Source organism: Anser anser, assembly GCF_964211835.1.
Source record: "Anser anser genome assembly, chromosome: 23".
Taxonomy (NCBI): domain Eukaryota; kingdom Metazoa; phylum Chordata; class Aves; order Anseriformes; family Anatidae; genus Anser; species Anser anser.
This window is the reverse complement of record NC_139744.1, coordinates 6,736,254-6,752,119: the sequence shown is the minus strand read 5'-3', so window position 1 is coordinate 6,752,119 and position 15,866 is coordinate 6,736,254. Positions and strand designations below refer to the sequence as shown.

The window sequence follows — 15,866 nt, the reverse complement described above, 5'->3', positions numbered from 1 at the left end:
GGGCCTTGAGAAATTGTTATTCAAAGAGGCAATTATGTTAAACATTTAAGAGCTTTCCAAACAGCACAGCTGCTTAGTTGAATTTATTCAGACAATGAAAATCTATTCAAAGTCTGACAACTTTTTCCCCAATGGTAAGTACTGATAGAAAGTACCAGATGGGCAAGCTGGATAACTGAGGGGTGGGCAGGGGAGTTGTCTAAAGGAGGACAGAGCCTTGAGATTAAAGTACTGGTGGGCTTGGTGATTTGGTTGCAGTGTGTGTCTCTGACAAGTTTATGTGACCTTTGATAAATGACTTGGGATCCCAAATGCCAGTTATCTGCCAGATCAGTTAACCTCAGCTGTAACCGCATAGGAAGAGTGGATACACAATGGAGAGAGTGAGAAGCTTCAGGAATGCAATCTGAAAAGTACAGGTACTAGGAAGGGTTCTAGTTCCTTCCAATGTTGCCAACAGCAATATGTTGTGACAAAACAACAAGAGCACTTCCAAGAGCTTTTACTTGGAGCAAAGCATTAGCGACATGGTGTGGTGTCATAGTGCTTGGATGGCTGATTCAGATCTTCCCTGTTGCTCATAGCTGCAGAAAAGAGCTGTGATGCTATTTCAAGTCTGGCTCCACAGGCATATCTTACATTTTCCAGACTCTGGGATCTTAAAACTTTAATGCTGAAGGGCTTGAAATGCTTAGTTTTGTCTACTGGTGTATCATGTAAAAGTGTGGCTCTTAGCTGATTCTCTCCCAGCTCACAAAAAAATGACTGTCATCATGATCTGGAGCCTGAGGCTTCAGTGTCATGGCTTCAGGCTTTGGGTAGGACACCTAGAGGTGCTGCCTGTTCTTCTCAGCTGATCATATCCTGTGCTTGCTCTTGTGTGCCTGAAGCATGGAAGATGAGCAGCTGATTCCAAAGAACTCTTTTAAGACATTACGAATGCTGACCTTGGCAGTGCCTGAACAGAGGGAGCTGCCTCTATTGTCCCTCTGTCAAGACACGTGGTTTTTTGAGCTCCCACTGCTGCTGGGAGAGCTTTCTCTAGGTGCAGTCACACTGACACTGCACCGGCTGGCGCAGGCTGACTCTGGATGTGAGAGGAGCATGTGCAGGGATCGAGGAGGAGGAGGGTGACCAAAGGGAGGTGAAGAAATATTCTGGAAGGAGAGGAAGGAAATGGGTTGGTGTCCATGTCTCAAACTCCATCACTATGATAGTGCCTGTAACTGGAAGTGCTTCTCACAGCAAGAGGATTGGGCTTTCCTGGTTACAAGAGTGAGCACAAACAATGAGATCTTGACTGGCTGGTCAGTACTAAGTAGCTCTTATTGGTTCAGAATGGTTTTTGAAGGGTACTAGAAGCATGAGTGCTATGTATGCTGCAATTTTTCTGAGTTTTGCAGTTCTTGTTGCATGTGCTGGTCATGTGCGCTACTCTAAAGGGGCTTCAGTATAATTCTAGGTAGTTCTTCAAAGAAGTCTAATCGTATTCTGAAAGCAGGTAAGGAAAGAGACCCTCCTTGGCTAAGCCTGAATTTGTATTGCACACTCTTTCCTTCAAAAATTTCTGCAGCAAGATGATCTCTAGTTTGCAATTTTAAGAAAAGAAATATCACTGCTAATATTTTCTCAGCTTTTTTTTTATTTGAAACAAAGCAACAGAAGTTAAATTACACATATTCCAAGTCCCAGCTGCAAAGCTTCTTCAATATTTAATTTAGAAATACTCTCCATAGGGCTGCACAATAACAAAGTTCTGTGTTGCCTGCAGAAAGATTACCGGTGTTGCCTATTTGAAATAGCATATACAGCTTGGTTTTTTAAATCTCGGCTTTCATTTTGGAGTGGCAGGAGTTGCTGGGTTACAGGAGTTGCAATGCTGGACTAGCCCATGAGCAGTTTAGCTCATAATCTTGCTGGAATAGGTTGGCAGCAGGTCATGTCTGCAGGAACAAGAGCTAGGCGGGGCTGGGGAGTAATGGTGGTAGGGCTTCTGCCTCCTGCAATACTCATAATGGCTTTCAGCAGCTTGAGACCAGTCTGCTAGGAGGTGTAATGATGGAAAAAAAGGAAATGTGCTCCAAAACCCCGCTGCAGATGGAAAGCCAAAGGGAAGGACAACCTCATCCATGGACCCCCATCTTTTGCAGGTGATTTTTCTAGTCATCCCAAACTGTTCTGGGATCAGACACTAAGTTTTGCTCTAGAAGGAACTCAACTTTTTTCACCTTGTGAGAAAACAGCAGAATACCAGTGTCCTCCTGTACCATCGGTGATGTCTGTGTGCTTGGATTTAATGCCATGTCCTGGACTTTGAGTGACCTTGGGTGGTCAGTTGAAGTAACATTTTCAAAAGTGCACTGTTCAAGTGATGCAGCCTCTCAAAACTATTGTAGGTCTGAATTCCTGTTGCTGCTGGTATTGCAAGAACCCAGGCAAAGCTCTCTAAAGTAGTTTTCAAAGGTGTCTTTGAATTTGCAGACAAGGAAAAAAAAACGGACTGAGATTAGCTGAGGCTGATTTAATCAGCTTAGTGAATAATGTATTCTGTGGATAGGAATTTTATCTAGGAAGGACATAGCCTGATATTCAGCTGTGAATTTTTAGGACTTCCATGAAAACGTCATCCCAACCACATAACTTTCTTGCTCACAGGTTTGATGCCTGCTTTGCAGAACGCTACCATTATAGGCATGGCTATCAACTTGGGGTAATCTTTTTTTCTAATGTTATGCTCTAATTTATAGAGAAATTTCTCATGTACAGGCAGTCATTTAGTTTACATTCTGTAGATCGCTGAAATGAGCCCTGCTAACCTCACCATGCACCAATTTCTGCCTTTGCATACTACTTTCCTGTCAACTCACATTTCAGAGCTGTTAAGTTACAAGGCTTTATTTGGCATTTGGATAAAACTGCAAGCAAAAGAAAATCCTTGTTTTGGCATCTTTTGCTTGTTCCTGTCCATCACAAAAGGTCGGGGGCAGCTACTCCCATTAGAGTGCTCAGTCCCAGAGCAAGCTAATCTTTCCTGCACACATTTCAGAACCACCTGGCTCTGAACAGTGAGCTAGAGGTGGAACTAATCTTTCCAAAAATGTTCTCAGAGCAGGGAAAAACTGCAAGGAGTACAGTAATTGAAAAAAGTGTCTTGAACGGATCCTTCCTTGGTAAGCTTTGTAGTGGACCTGAAATAAAAAACAAGGCACTGGGAATGGAGGCACTGCATTGGAATGGGAAAGACTGAGCTAGTCACCTAGCCACACTTCACAGTCAAATGAGAGGACAGGGCATTTTCCGAAGCTCTTTGGGGCATCTAAGCACCCTACTGAACTTAGATTTGAGTCTACCTTAGAATGAGAAGTTGTCTGTGAGCTGCTGGACTCCATATGGTTGTATTGTAGGTATCTAAACCTAATGGAGAGAAATCCTGGCCTCAGTATGAAGACAGCTCTATTGGTACAAAAGCCTTTTAAATGGGAGGAGCTTCTGGAAATAGAAATAAGATTTACTGGAAATATGCCCTATCAACTGAGATACTTGTCAACGAAGTAGGACCATGGTTCCCATGCCAAAGACTGGTCGCAGGGAAATCATAATTTTTCTGAGTGTCATTAGGGAAAAAGAAACTGAGAGGTCTGAAATAGGTGGTAGGCTTGTGTTCCACCAATTTTAAGTCAATTGCCTGGCTCAAATGGGGTCTCTGAACATGTCTGTGATCTGGTTGAAGCCACAAAGCCTCTGTTCTTGGTGACATAGCCTGGATGTTTAGCAACCTCAGCAGGCATCCCAGGCACCACAAGAGGAGGACAGAGTCCCACTGATAGGAGGCAGATGATCACAACAGTCCCGGGAGGGTGGCAAACTTCAGCTATTACCCCCGTTGTGTTCTCCAAAGCCATCTGTGTTTGCAGCCCTTCTAAGGACAAGCACTGCAGTGATAGCATATGTGTTTTCCATTGGTACGACAGCTCGTGGTGAAAATAGCTGGGTTGTTAACAAGACAGGCAGATGGCAAATTCGCTACAATATCATGATTACTGTACTTCAAAGAGATAATCAATAATCAGGCAATTAGGGTCTTGTTAATTCAGAAGCAGACTTTGAGACACTTAGGAGGATGCATTTTCAAAGCATCCTTCTGAGACAGAGGGATGGAGTTTCTGTATTCTGAATTCAGGAGGAATTTCTGCACAAACCTCCTCCAGATCACTGAGTACATACCTCTTAATTGCAACTAATTGTACACAAAAGTAGCTGATGTGCAATATATTTACATTTTATTCACTTATATTTTATTACATTTCAGAGTGAATGTCTCAACTTTTCCTGGTTTCTCCTTTTTTTTTGTAAGACTTCTTATTTTGTATTTTTAACTTTTACAGTTAGTGATGCCTTGCATCCTATTACTTGTGACCTGAGCATCAGTGGCCTCAGGTTGTGTCGGGGAGGCTTAGAATGGATATCAGAAAGAGTTTCTTCATGGAAGGGATGGTTGGGCACTGCAACAGGCTGCCTAGGGAAATGATGGTGTTTCTGTCCATGGAAGTATTTAAGAGATGTGTGGATGTAGGCTTAGGGACATGGTTTAGCTGTGGACTTGATAGTGTTAGGTTGGACTTGATGATCGTAAAGATCTTTTCCAACCAAAATGATTCTTTGATTCTGTGACTGGTTTATAATTACTTTGTGACGCAGGACCAGTAAAAATTGATTGTCTCAAAAATGTTTTTGATGGCATTACTTGATGCTGACTTCAGCTTTCTAAGATCAGACTCAACTTGCACAGTCAAGGGTCATTATTTTGCTTTCCTAGTGCCCTGTAATTTAGGGAGAGACTGGTAACTATACCCTGGGGATTTATATGATGGAACGTACTTGGTTTTAGAGCACTGTCCTTATTGCTCCACATGTAATCGGATAGAGAAAATTATCTGGAAACCAAGGTAGAGGACTGTGCTTTTGCTTCCATTGCAGGAGGAAGCGGCACCTTTGTAACCTCAAGACCAAACTTATTTGCACTACTTTCTATCTGCAGAGAGGAGCCAGGTCTATAATATTCGGATGCTTCAAATATTTACTTAAATTTAAATTTGTGGGGAATAAAACTTTGATGTACACATCAGCCTCCCAGGCAGAGTTATAAGGAGACTTGGCATGTGGAAGTTAAACCAGACAAATTTAGATGAAAAACATAATAAGCATAGTAAAACATAAACATTTATCATGTTCTTCAGACTTTGGAACAATTTACTAAGGGGCAGCATTGGATTTTCAATCACTTGCAATTTTAAAGTAAAAAATTACTTTTTCCCATAAAGATATTTTCCAGTTCAAATACAAAATTTTTAAGTTAATATGAAAAGTTATAAAATTAATAATCATTAAGTATATAATTGTACTATGCAGAAAATCAGATCTGATGTTCTTATAGATTCCTTTTTCCCTGAAGTCTGTGACTTGCTTGGACACAACTTAAAATGTTTCCCTGTCAGCTGTTACCTATGGGATTTGTATTTTGAATTATTTCTCTCCTGTTGAGATTGGCTAGTTATTTACAGAAGTTCTGTTTTGTATGAGCTTTCCTCTAAAAGCCCCTTTTGCAGCTTATCATGCAGTCTGTGCATTTAGGGACTTTAGTGAGAAGAAAATCTTTCTGGGAGAATCAAGGCATCTGGCTTTTGAACAGTGTCCCATAGCAATAACTTTTCAGGAAGATCACTGCTGGCCCCATTTAGGCCATGACATGTTAAGACGACATGCTTGAAATGTCCTTTTTAGTCTATAAATACACAAATGCACAAAACTTCGGTTCTGGGATTAAAACAAATCTTCAGGTGTCTGAATTTTTGAGTACTTGTATTTTACTTTAGCTTTAGGTGAACTCACCGATGGCAGTATTTTTAGTCACAGGCCCTTTTCTTCTAGAATGATGTTTTGAATGATGTCTATCTGTATTTTGTTGAACTCTGCTCAAGATATTCCCACAAACTCAAAAGTGAGAATCCATAACTCTTTGGCTTGTTACAAGAGTCAGGGAGCAGCTCTTACCTCGATTAACTCATCGTTGATGAGGTTTTTGCTCTGTATCAACGTGTTCCAAAATAAGCAGGGTTTTGTTAAATACTGTGCCATCTTGAACCAGCCATTATTGGAGTTCAGTTTGCACTTTTATGAAATGCCTGATACACCAGTCAAAAAATATATTAGCCCTCTTACTCCAATTACATACACAGTAGGTGCATTATTGGCAAAGCAAATGGGTGGTGAACTTTGCATCCCCAAAGTGGCCTCTCTTCTGTCAAGTGCTCCTGACTCTTCTGTATTCTATTCATCATGGATAATGTGCTCTCTCCCTGAGATGCATTTAAACAGACATACTCTGCCTGTGGAGTGGGAGTAATGTTGCTCGTCAGCCTTTAAAAAGCAATTTGGAGCAACTCATTGCATCACAGCGCTCGGGTTCTGGGCACCCTGGAAAGCTCTGTTACAGCCTGTGCAAAGCTTGAAGGCTGTAACAAAGGTTGAATGCTTGAGCCAGAAACTGCTAACTCATGAGTGTGAATCATTTCAGCAAAGATGGTGACTTTTTTAAGTGATAAATGGTGATCTCTTTTCATTAATATAAACTTAGCCTTCTGTGGGACAGCTTTCTGCTTTTCACTTGAAATATGTTTGGAGGGGAGGAGTACGTGTATACTGTAAACTGAAATATTGAACAGTAAAATTTTTAATCCAAATGTTTTGATATTTTAACTTGCATATTAATTCCAAAGCTTTTGAGTTTAATTTTTCTAAATCCTTGTTAAAGGGATGCTAAAATGGGGGGGGGGGGGGGGGGGACGGGACTTAAGATTTTATTTCAGTTTCAAAAATACTGAAAAATTTTGCTTTTGTTTCCTATGGGAACAGTGCTTTTTTTTTTTTTTTGTCAGAATTGCCGTTAATATTTCTTCTCTACTTAACTGCATTTAGTTGGCATCATCATTTGAAGCATGCAAAGATGATTGCTTTTCCCTCTGGCTGTATGAAGGGCTGTGTTTGTGGAAGACCTGTTGGGTAATGTTGTAGGGCGAGGAGACCCGATAGCAGCATTTAAGGGCTGGTGCGATCCAGGTGAACAGTCTGCAGTGTGAGGTTTTCTTGGGAGGAGGCCCAGGACAAGCTGCTTTTTGCTACGGGAGGCAGCTGAGATTGGTCTATGATCTGTGCCTTTCTGAAAGAACAGTATCTACAAAGTTCACTGGCACGCTGTCTCATCCTTCACCTTTATGTCCCTGCTTCCAGGTGATGTGTGCTACAGTATGCAGGTATGACTGGTAGGCTCAGACACATAGGGGAAGCTAAGAGGGATTTAGCATCCTGAATATTCATGTTTTCAGCTGGTCTGGCCTGCTGGTTTCCATAGTGGCTGCATAAAGTTTGCTCAGCTGGGTTTGGTTCTTACTAGGTTTGCCCAATCATCGATTCTTCCTGGCTGTGGTTTTTCAGAATAAGTCTTTCCTTTCTTGTTGAGCCCCAGACCTGCACCTTGCTTGTTCCCAAATGTTTGACCCAGGGACTCCACCTACACACAACATCCTTCTGGGTGATATGGGACTCTACTGACATGTTCCTCAGCGCTGCGAGAAGGCTGCTCCTATTATGCACACCTGTTTGATTTTACTACTGTGTATGCTGAGATGTTCTCATCCTTTTTGAATAACACGCAGTTCCCTTCCGACAGCTACTCTTTTCTCTGCAAGTGTCCTAGAGCTGCCTTTGTGCTGACTGCTCTCCCTGCTGCAGGTGATTAAGGGCTCTTTTAAATTCCGCTGTTTCTTTTTAAAAAACCCTCCCTACCTGAATGAAATGCTCCTTGCAAGTGTTTCTTGACTCTTGATGTCTGGTTATATGGTGCTGCAGTAGTCTGGGATCTCTACCAGTTACCCAGCAAGAAGGGTTCTTGCATTACAATCTACTGTAACAGTTTTGGGACCCCAGAAAGGGCCAATCTGAACCTGTAGTTATTTATACAGCCCATATGTCGGCAGATTCTTTGTGAGGTTCCTTGTAAGGCTCCTTACATTCATCAGGCACAAATGAATCTTTCACACAGGTAGTTTATTTAATAGTTGAACAGTTACTGAGTAATGTCCTGGCACTGAATTAGAGGTGGTACACTGACAGTTACTCTCTCTGAGGGACGCTCCTGTTTTAGATGTCTGATTTAATTATTTCCTTGATCTTTTGTTCCTGTCAGCTTCCTCTGTAGTCAGTGGAGCCCAAGCTCCAGACAGTTTGGGGGCTTTCCCAAGTGCAGGAAGAGCTGAGGTCAAATAGCTGAGTAGTTTCTGATACAGTTGTCCAGTTCAGAGCACAGTGTTGTTTCATGCAGCAGTAGCTAGCTGAGTGCTTTTTCCCTGATGTAATAAGCTCATTTTGATCTGGAGGAAAAATTCCTGTGAGAAAATATATAATGAATATATAGGTTTATATAGTGCTGATAGTTTCACTTTTTTAGCATTTATATTGTGCATTTTTCTGTTTATATTATTTTGCATTTCATTGTTTGTCAATAGCAGATCTTAACAGACACTACTATTAATGAATATGTAATATAACTATTTAAAGTGTGCAATACTTCAGATTATAAGTGCAGCAGTTACTTAGCACTGATTGAAAATCTTCTACATTCAGATATCTCCTGTTTATACTGTGAAGTGTCAAACTGTTTGATTACACCAAGCGTCAGACATTTTCATCTAGAAAGAGATGACATTTCAATCAGTGCTGAATAGCAGCACTTGATGTAAAAAAAAAAAAAAAAAAAGACTACATTAACTCTTACATGATGTCATATTACCTATGCCAGTAGGAGCAGTGTGTTTCATGAAATTATGAGTAATTATAAAAAATAATATAAACTAGAACATAATTACTATTCTGAAATCGGAATATTTTTAGAAAGCTGGTATCATACAAAATTTCTGTGAAGTATATTTTAAATTAATTTTAAATGTTAATTTCTGGGGAAAAAGGGATTCTGAACTTAAGACTTCATATTCTCTAACCTAGTCTTCTAAGAAAATGAGGCTGGTGTGTTTGGGCTGCCTCCTCACATGCCCATCTTTCAATCAGTGTTTTGAACCTGTTAGTCATGTTTGAGTGAATTTGGTGAGGAATTAGAGGTCTCAAAGAGGATAAAGGTCCCATGAGTTTTGTGAAAAGCAGAAGCCAAATAAAGGCAAAAGATTCCATGAGCCTCTCCACTGAGGAGATGGCAATAATGTGAAGTCACTTGTTAGACATGAGTATACTGAAGAGGAAAAAGTTTGCATCAAGGTATGCTCTGTGATTGCTAGGAAGCTCCACTCGGTACGACATGCCTTCATAGTGAGTCAGGCTTGAATTGTTCCTTTGCTTGTGAAATGGTTTCATGCTGGAATTTAAATATCGGAAAGGGATTCAGCTTATCTCACTTGAGATGCAAATAGTAAGGCATCTACCTCAGATGCTGTCTTGAGAATTAGTGGAAAGACTTCCAAATCCAACAATTTTTTCTAATGTTTTGGATGTATAATTGAGGAGGTGACAAAAACAAAATGGAAATTTCCAGGTCTTGGCACATCCTATGAAAGATTCTGTGCCTCGAGTAATAAATGCTCAGGTATCTGTAGACTGACACCTTTTCTCCTTGTGGTTTCAAGTTGCCTGGAGCCATCTTCCAGCACATCTCAGCAAAAGCCTTCCATGGATCCAAAGCACAGCTTTAAATCTGAAGCCCAGCATGAGATTTGTTTTTTTTGATACAGATACTAATGAGAAAAAGCTTAATTCCTTTTGGTTGAATGCAAAACACAAAGCCTAGTCTTGGCAGCCTCCTGCTCATTCAGAAGATGTTGTTCATATTAAGAATTCTCTTGACTTCAGTAGAACTGCTTATTCAGGGGAGACACTGCAGTTCTAGGGACAAAAGGTTTCACTTTTCTCAGGTTGCCTAGCAGAAAAGTTTTAAAGATGTGTAAAAATATTCAACTGGGGCAATTCTCTAAGAAAAAAAACACTTCCATGGCATGATGTTGACATTTGTCAGCTTTGGGCAATCATGAGAACATCTTTCAGTTTTATCATATAGTGTCTGCATTCACTGTAGAGGAGGAATCAAACTATGCATAATTCAGAACATTTGCACAGAACTGCTCTTGCACTGGGATTAAAGTAAATGTGGAAAGCTTTAAACTTCAGGAGAGAAATCTAACCTTTCCAAGAGATTTACTTTCAAACCAACAGTTCTGCCAGTCTGGCTGTAGGATCCAATGACACAGGCACTGGATCCCCTCCAGCTGTGGGCAGAGACAGTCAAGAATGGATCACACAGTGGAATGCTACAGATCTCCATCCACTGCAATATGAATGTCAGGGCATATATCAGAACATTGGATCAACCTACAAACAACAGCTATTCTTTAAATGATGGGTAATAGCGTGTATTTCCTATATGCACTCCCTCCAGGAAGATGGCGTTAGTGTGATTTATAGCTAACCTTCAGGGCAAGGATCTATTTTTAAAGGGGAGGCAGCAAACCAGGCAGGTGGCTGGTCAGAACAGGTGGAGCTGTGATGCTTCTTCATGTCTGAGGACATAGGTGTGTGTTTGGGGACTGGGTGTATGTGTGTGAAGCTATTTTGCACTTTGCTTTGCTGCTTCTCAAAAGTGACTTCATGAATTCAACGACTGGAGGAATGTCTCCTGCCACAGCAAGGCTCTGTGGGTCATCTCTTGTGAGTAGCTTCTGCATCCATGGAGCATGGATGATGGTAATTCGAAGTGACAGGAGCGTCTTCTAGCCCGTGGCATTGTCAGCAAGCCAAGCTGCTCGGAGATGACAACCCTGCTTCCTCAGCAGACTCTGAGCTGTCACTCTCCATTTGGATTAAACCAGTGAGAGCTCTGATGAACTGATTTCAGTGAGAACACAAACTGCAACCAGTGCAAAGGCCACAATGGAAGTGAGGTTCTGCAAACGCTCTGGAGGTGTGAAGGGCGTGAGGGAGGCTTGTAAGCCAAAACCAGAGTGAACTCCGGGTCAGGAGAGACTCACTTGGAGCTGTGGATGATGGTTGTGCTATTGGGGTGCTGACTGGAAGTCTTGGTGAAAGAGTCCTAAGAGATTGTACTCTGCTTCCTCTACGGTTAAGGGCTGTTTGCAGCCACAAAGCATGTATTGCAACATACTAGCACCTGGGCACCACCATACAAAAAGGATGTAAAACTGCTGGAGAGTGTCCAGAGGAGGGCGATGAAGATGGTGAAGGGCCTAGAGGGGAAGACACATGAGGAGCGGCTGAGGTCACTGTGCCTGTTCAGCCTGGAAAAGAGGAGGCTGAGGGGAGACCTCATCGCAGTCTACAACTTCCTCGCGAGGTGAGGGGCAGGCGCCGATCTATTTTCTTTAGTCACCAGTGACAGGACCCGCGGGAATGGTGTAAAGCTGAGGCAGGGGAGGTTCAGGCTGGATATCAGGAAGAGGTTCTTCACTGAGAGGGTGGTCGCCCACTGGAACAGGCTCCCCAGGGAAGGAATCACTGCACCAAGCCAGTCGGAGTTTAAGAAGCGTTTGGACTGTGCACTTAGTCACATGGTCTGAATTTTGGGGTAGACCTGTGTGGTGCCAGGAGTTGGACTCGATGATCCTTGTGGATCCCTTCCAACTCAGGATATTCTATGATTCTATGATTCTATACTAATGGGCGTCAGCAGCTGTAAGCAGGGTCTCCTGTTTTAGGGTGGTAATCATCCTAGAGCATCCATACACAGCTGTGCAGGCTTCTGAGACCACTGGCTCAGGTTCATCCATTGTGTTCAAGCAGACTTCCAGGTGTGGACTTAACTGACCAGCATGCATTTTGGAGAAGATGGGCCGGGCACAGTCATGTAGAGGAACCTATGCCAGATACAGAGCTACATAAAGGGGTTCCATCTCGTGTTTGGTTTGTGAAACAGGGAAGATACAGCCCTATGACAGCAGATGCAGTCTTTGTATCTTGATTGTAGAACGAGTCCATGGTCTTTGAGCTTGGCAGTGTTACCTGAGGCAACATTTCCACAAGGAAAAAGTTGGGTATGAAAAAGCTTGCTTCTCGAAGCTGAGGTCCTCCTCTGGGGATGCCACCCAAGAATGTGGGCTTGTATCACAACTGTAATGGTAACTACGGGTTAGATAAATATCCAAGTAGCTGAGTAATGAGGGAGATAAGCCACTTGGATATGCACTCTCAATGCACAGATATAAGATGATTGCTTGTTAGTGCCTGTCCTTCCTGACACTTAAAACTATATTTGTATAGAGATTTTGTAAATTTTGTAAAGCTTTACTTTAATTTGACATGTACTAAGGGGGATTTTGTGTGACTATCCAATGCTTGTGTAGTTGGCGCAGCTCAGAGTAGGAAACATTCTCAGAGCGGATACCTGCATTTGGTGAGTCACATTACAGACAACCCTGTTTGAATCCCACCCTACTGATTAAACTCACATGTATTTGAACAATGCATGCTGATTTTTTGTTCTTGTTACTTTGAGTTTCCTATTGGCAGTGTTATGTGAGGTAAAACAATGTGTGGTAGGGAAAAGACCCATCAGTAAAAAAGCATGTGAGGCTCTTTGCTGGAAGTTCTGCAGAAGTCCAAGAAAATCTGTTCTGGGATCAGTCTTCACATTTTTCAGGTAACTGGAAGATTTTTGTTTGGTTTTAGAGAATTATGTGTATTGTGTGCCTGTTCAGTCAGTGTCTGGTTTCTTGGGAATCACTCAATACAGAGTTTAATGCAGACATTTCAGAGACAAAACCAACTGCAAAGACCTGTGTGTTGAGACAGGCTGCCCTTGTGCTACATTCCACAGAGGAAGGTCAAATGTACAGCGTTAAACCAAAGAACACAAAAACTCTCCTGTGTCGAACAATTGCCTGAAATTTCTAGGGGGTTTATGTGTGGTGGTTCTTGCAAGAATGTTAACACTTGTCAAGTTTACCTGCCACGCTGACAGTTATGCTGAAACTTATTAATTAGTCCTTTGCAAAGTGCTTTGAGGTTTTCGGACGAAAGGCAGTATAGAAGTCTGAAGGATGAAGAGCTGGAGAGTGTTGAAAGGAGTCCTGCCAATTAATTTACACTTAAACAGAAGGTTTTGTTTTCCTGAAAATTAAAAAAGTCAAACCCAAATAAAAAAAGTAACTACTGAAAGGTTTGAGATCCTCTGGGTAAAATTATGTCTTTCTATATGGTTTTGTACAGCTTTGCTAATCAAAGCATTAAGACTTAAAAAAAAATAGTGGTTTTCTGCTGCTCAGGAAAAATACATCTGAAATATGTTAAGGCTCATTTGCTTCTGTGAAAGCTAGGTAAAAGAAAGCTCTGTTAAGAACCTGCAGATGCTATGGTGAAATAGACTGTAAATATGGCATGGAAGGTGTCCCTTTTCTCATCGGAGCTGGCTAAAATACAAGAAGTAACCAGACAGCTTAACCCAGAAAAATATCATTAGAATTTTAAAGTAATGCCACATTAGCACATCTTTAAGGTGTGCGAGTATAAAAACAGTGACAGAGGAGAGGCAAGGGAACAGGTTAAAGTTCAAAAAGCCAATGAAACTTCTGAATGATTGATATTTTTATCTTTTTTAATTATCAAGAAAAGTTCAAATCATCTCTGAAGAGTTGCCGCTGGCAGATCTGAGGTGGGACTGGCACTGAGTTAGCATCATGTCCTTTTTTTAAGGTTGTGTGCAGTTTTCCTGTAACACAACAGCTTTGAGGCTGGTGGTGAGGCAGTGTGAAGGGCATCCCTCATGCATAGATAGAATGTGTGGTACGCCTGCACCCAGGTGTTGAAGGAGGCTTTTCCTGCAAATGTCTTAGCAGCTGCTGGGCACCAGTTCTGAGAGCAGCAGAACTGCCTTGTCCAGTCAAGAGCTCCATGAGAAAGATTTGCTGCTTGCCTCAAGTGTGAGTGAGGAGCAGGTTGCTGGGCAGAGAGCAGCTGGCAAGGAAGAAAACACGATGCCTTGAGCAGTCCAGGTGAAGAAGGAGCAAAGGGGCCGTAAACACTTGAACATATGAATCTGGACTGTGCAATTAAAAGTGTTGGTCAAGCTTGGTGTAGTTAGCTGGAGAACTGCATCAGTCTTAACCAAATGTCCAGAGAAATAGGCAATGAATCTGTGATCAGATCAGCACCTTTCTGAAATACACAAACTTCACTGTCCATGGAGATCTGACCTTTGTCCTTTCTTGTCTTGTTTCTTGCCAGAGTTTTCCATTCTTACAGAGCAAAATCCACAGCGTCTGCAAGTCTAACATGTTGATGTATGTGAGGAAAGAAAGGGAAGAGAGTTGTTGTTTTTTACAGTTTCTCTCTGAAAACAAAAAATCTAACCTGAATGATGTGAAACCTCTGGCTAATGAGACCTCTTGGTTCCATGTGGATCGTGCCTTTGTTTGGATGCTGAGGGGCTTAAGAAAAGTCTCTTTGTCAGTAAATATTCACTCTGGGTATAAGCATGTGGCTCCTTCCAAAATTTCTGTACTCACTGGTTTTATCCAGCTCCTAATGCTGAGTGATTTGTGGGTGTTCTCAAATATAATTCGGTGTTTTTTCATGACAGAAAAAGTAGATGGTCCCAAGGCAGTGATTTCTCATGAAATTTCTCTGCTGAATGACTCTCTTGAAGCCCCTCTGGTAAAGTTTATTATTTCTAAGAAAACTTAGAAATGGGATAGGAAAGAAGGCTTTGGTTGTTTCTCTATGCAAGAACTTGTGTATGATGGATTTTCAGGACAGACTTGACCTTTGCCTGCTGCTGTCTTCAGGGCTGATATCAGCTGGAAACCATGGAGCTGCATATTTTAAGCAAGTGCTAAGAGAATGAGAAACCCTGAAAAATAGGGAAACATACTTTCACAGAATCACAAAACTGTTTGAGATGGAAGGGACCTTAAAGCTCATCTTGTTCCAACCCCTTGCCATGGGCAGGGACCCCCCCAGGCTGTCCCCAGCCCCATCCAGCCTGGCCTTGGGCACTGCCAGGGATGGAGCACCCACAGTTCCTCTGGGCAACCTGGGCCATGGCCTCACCACCCTCATAGTAAAGAATTTCCTCCTAATATCTCATCTCAATCTCCCCTCTTTTAGTTTAAAGCTGTTCCCACTTGTCCTGTCACCACATTCCCTAAAAGTCCCTCTAATGCTTCCTTGTAGACCCCTCTAGGTACTGGAAGGCTGCTGTAAGGTCTCCTCGGCCTTCCTGTCTCTAGGCTGAACATCCTCAGCTCTCTCAGCCTTCGTCTGTAAGAGGTGCTTCAGCCTCTGATCGTCTTTGTGGCTTCCCCTGGTCCCGCTCCAACAGGTCCATGTCCTTCTTGTGCTGGGGTCCCAGAGATGAACACAGTTCTCCAGGTAGGGTCTCACAGGTAGAGGGGAATAACCTCCCTCAGCCTGCTAGCTGTATTTACTGTGATGCAGCCTGGGATGTGGTTGTCTTTCTGGGCTGCAACTGCACCTTGCTGGCTGATTTTTTCATCTACCTGTAACCCAAAGTCCTTTTCCACAGGGCTGCTCTTGAAACACTTGTCACCCAGCCTAGGATTGTCCTGCCCTGGCTGCCAGACCTTGCATTTGGCCTTGTTCAACTTCCTAAGGCTTGCCGAGGCGCACCTTTCAAGCCTGCCCACATCCCTCTGGCTCACCTTTCTTCCCTCAGATGAGTTGACCGCACCACTTGTCAGTGGCCTCAGCAAACTTGCAGAGGGTGCGCTCAGTCCCACTGTGTCGCTGATAAAGATGTTAAACAGCGCTGGTCCCAGTACTGACCCCTGAGGGTCACC

At 42.4% G+C, this 15,866-nt stretch overlaps 2 protein-coding genes and 1 long non-coding RNA gene across 3 annotated transcripts in view; 2 read left to right on the top strand and 1 right to left on the bottom strand.

The window, feature by feature from the left end:
• Positions 1-15,866, top strand: part of LOC310885452 (acid-sensing ion channel 2) — a 504,402-nt gene that overhangs the window by 110,940 nt on the left and 377,596 nt on the right. The window lies entirely within an intron of this gene.
• Positions 1-15,866, bottom strand: part of LOC310885454 (uncharacterized protein) — a 369,789-nt gene that overhangs the window by 19,765 nt on the left and 334,158 nt on the right. The gene's annotated exons all lie outside the window — the stretch shown is intronic.
• Positions 1-15,866, top strand: part of LOC310885461 — a 56,971-nt gene that overhangs the window by 314 nt on the left and 40,791 nt on the right. The window lies entirely within an intron of this gene.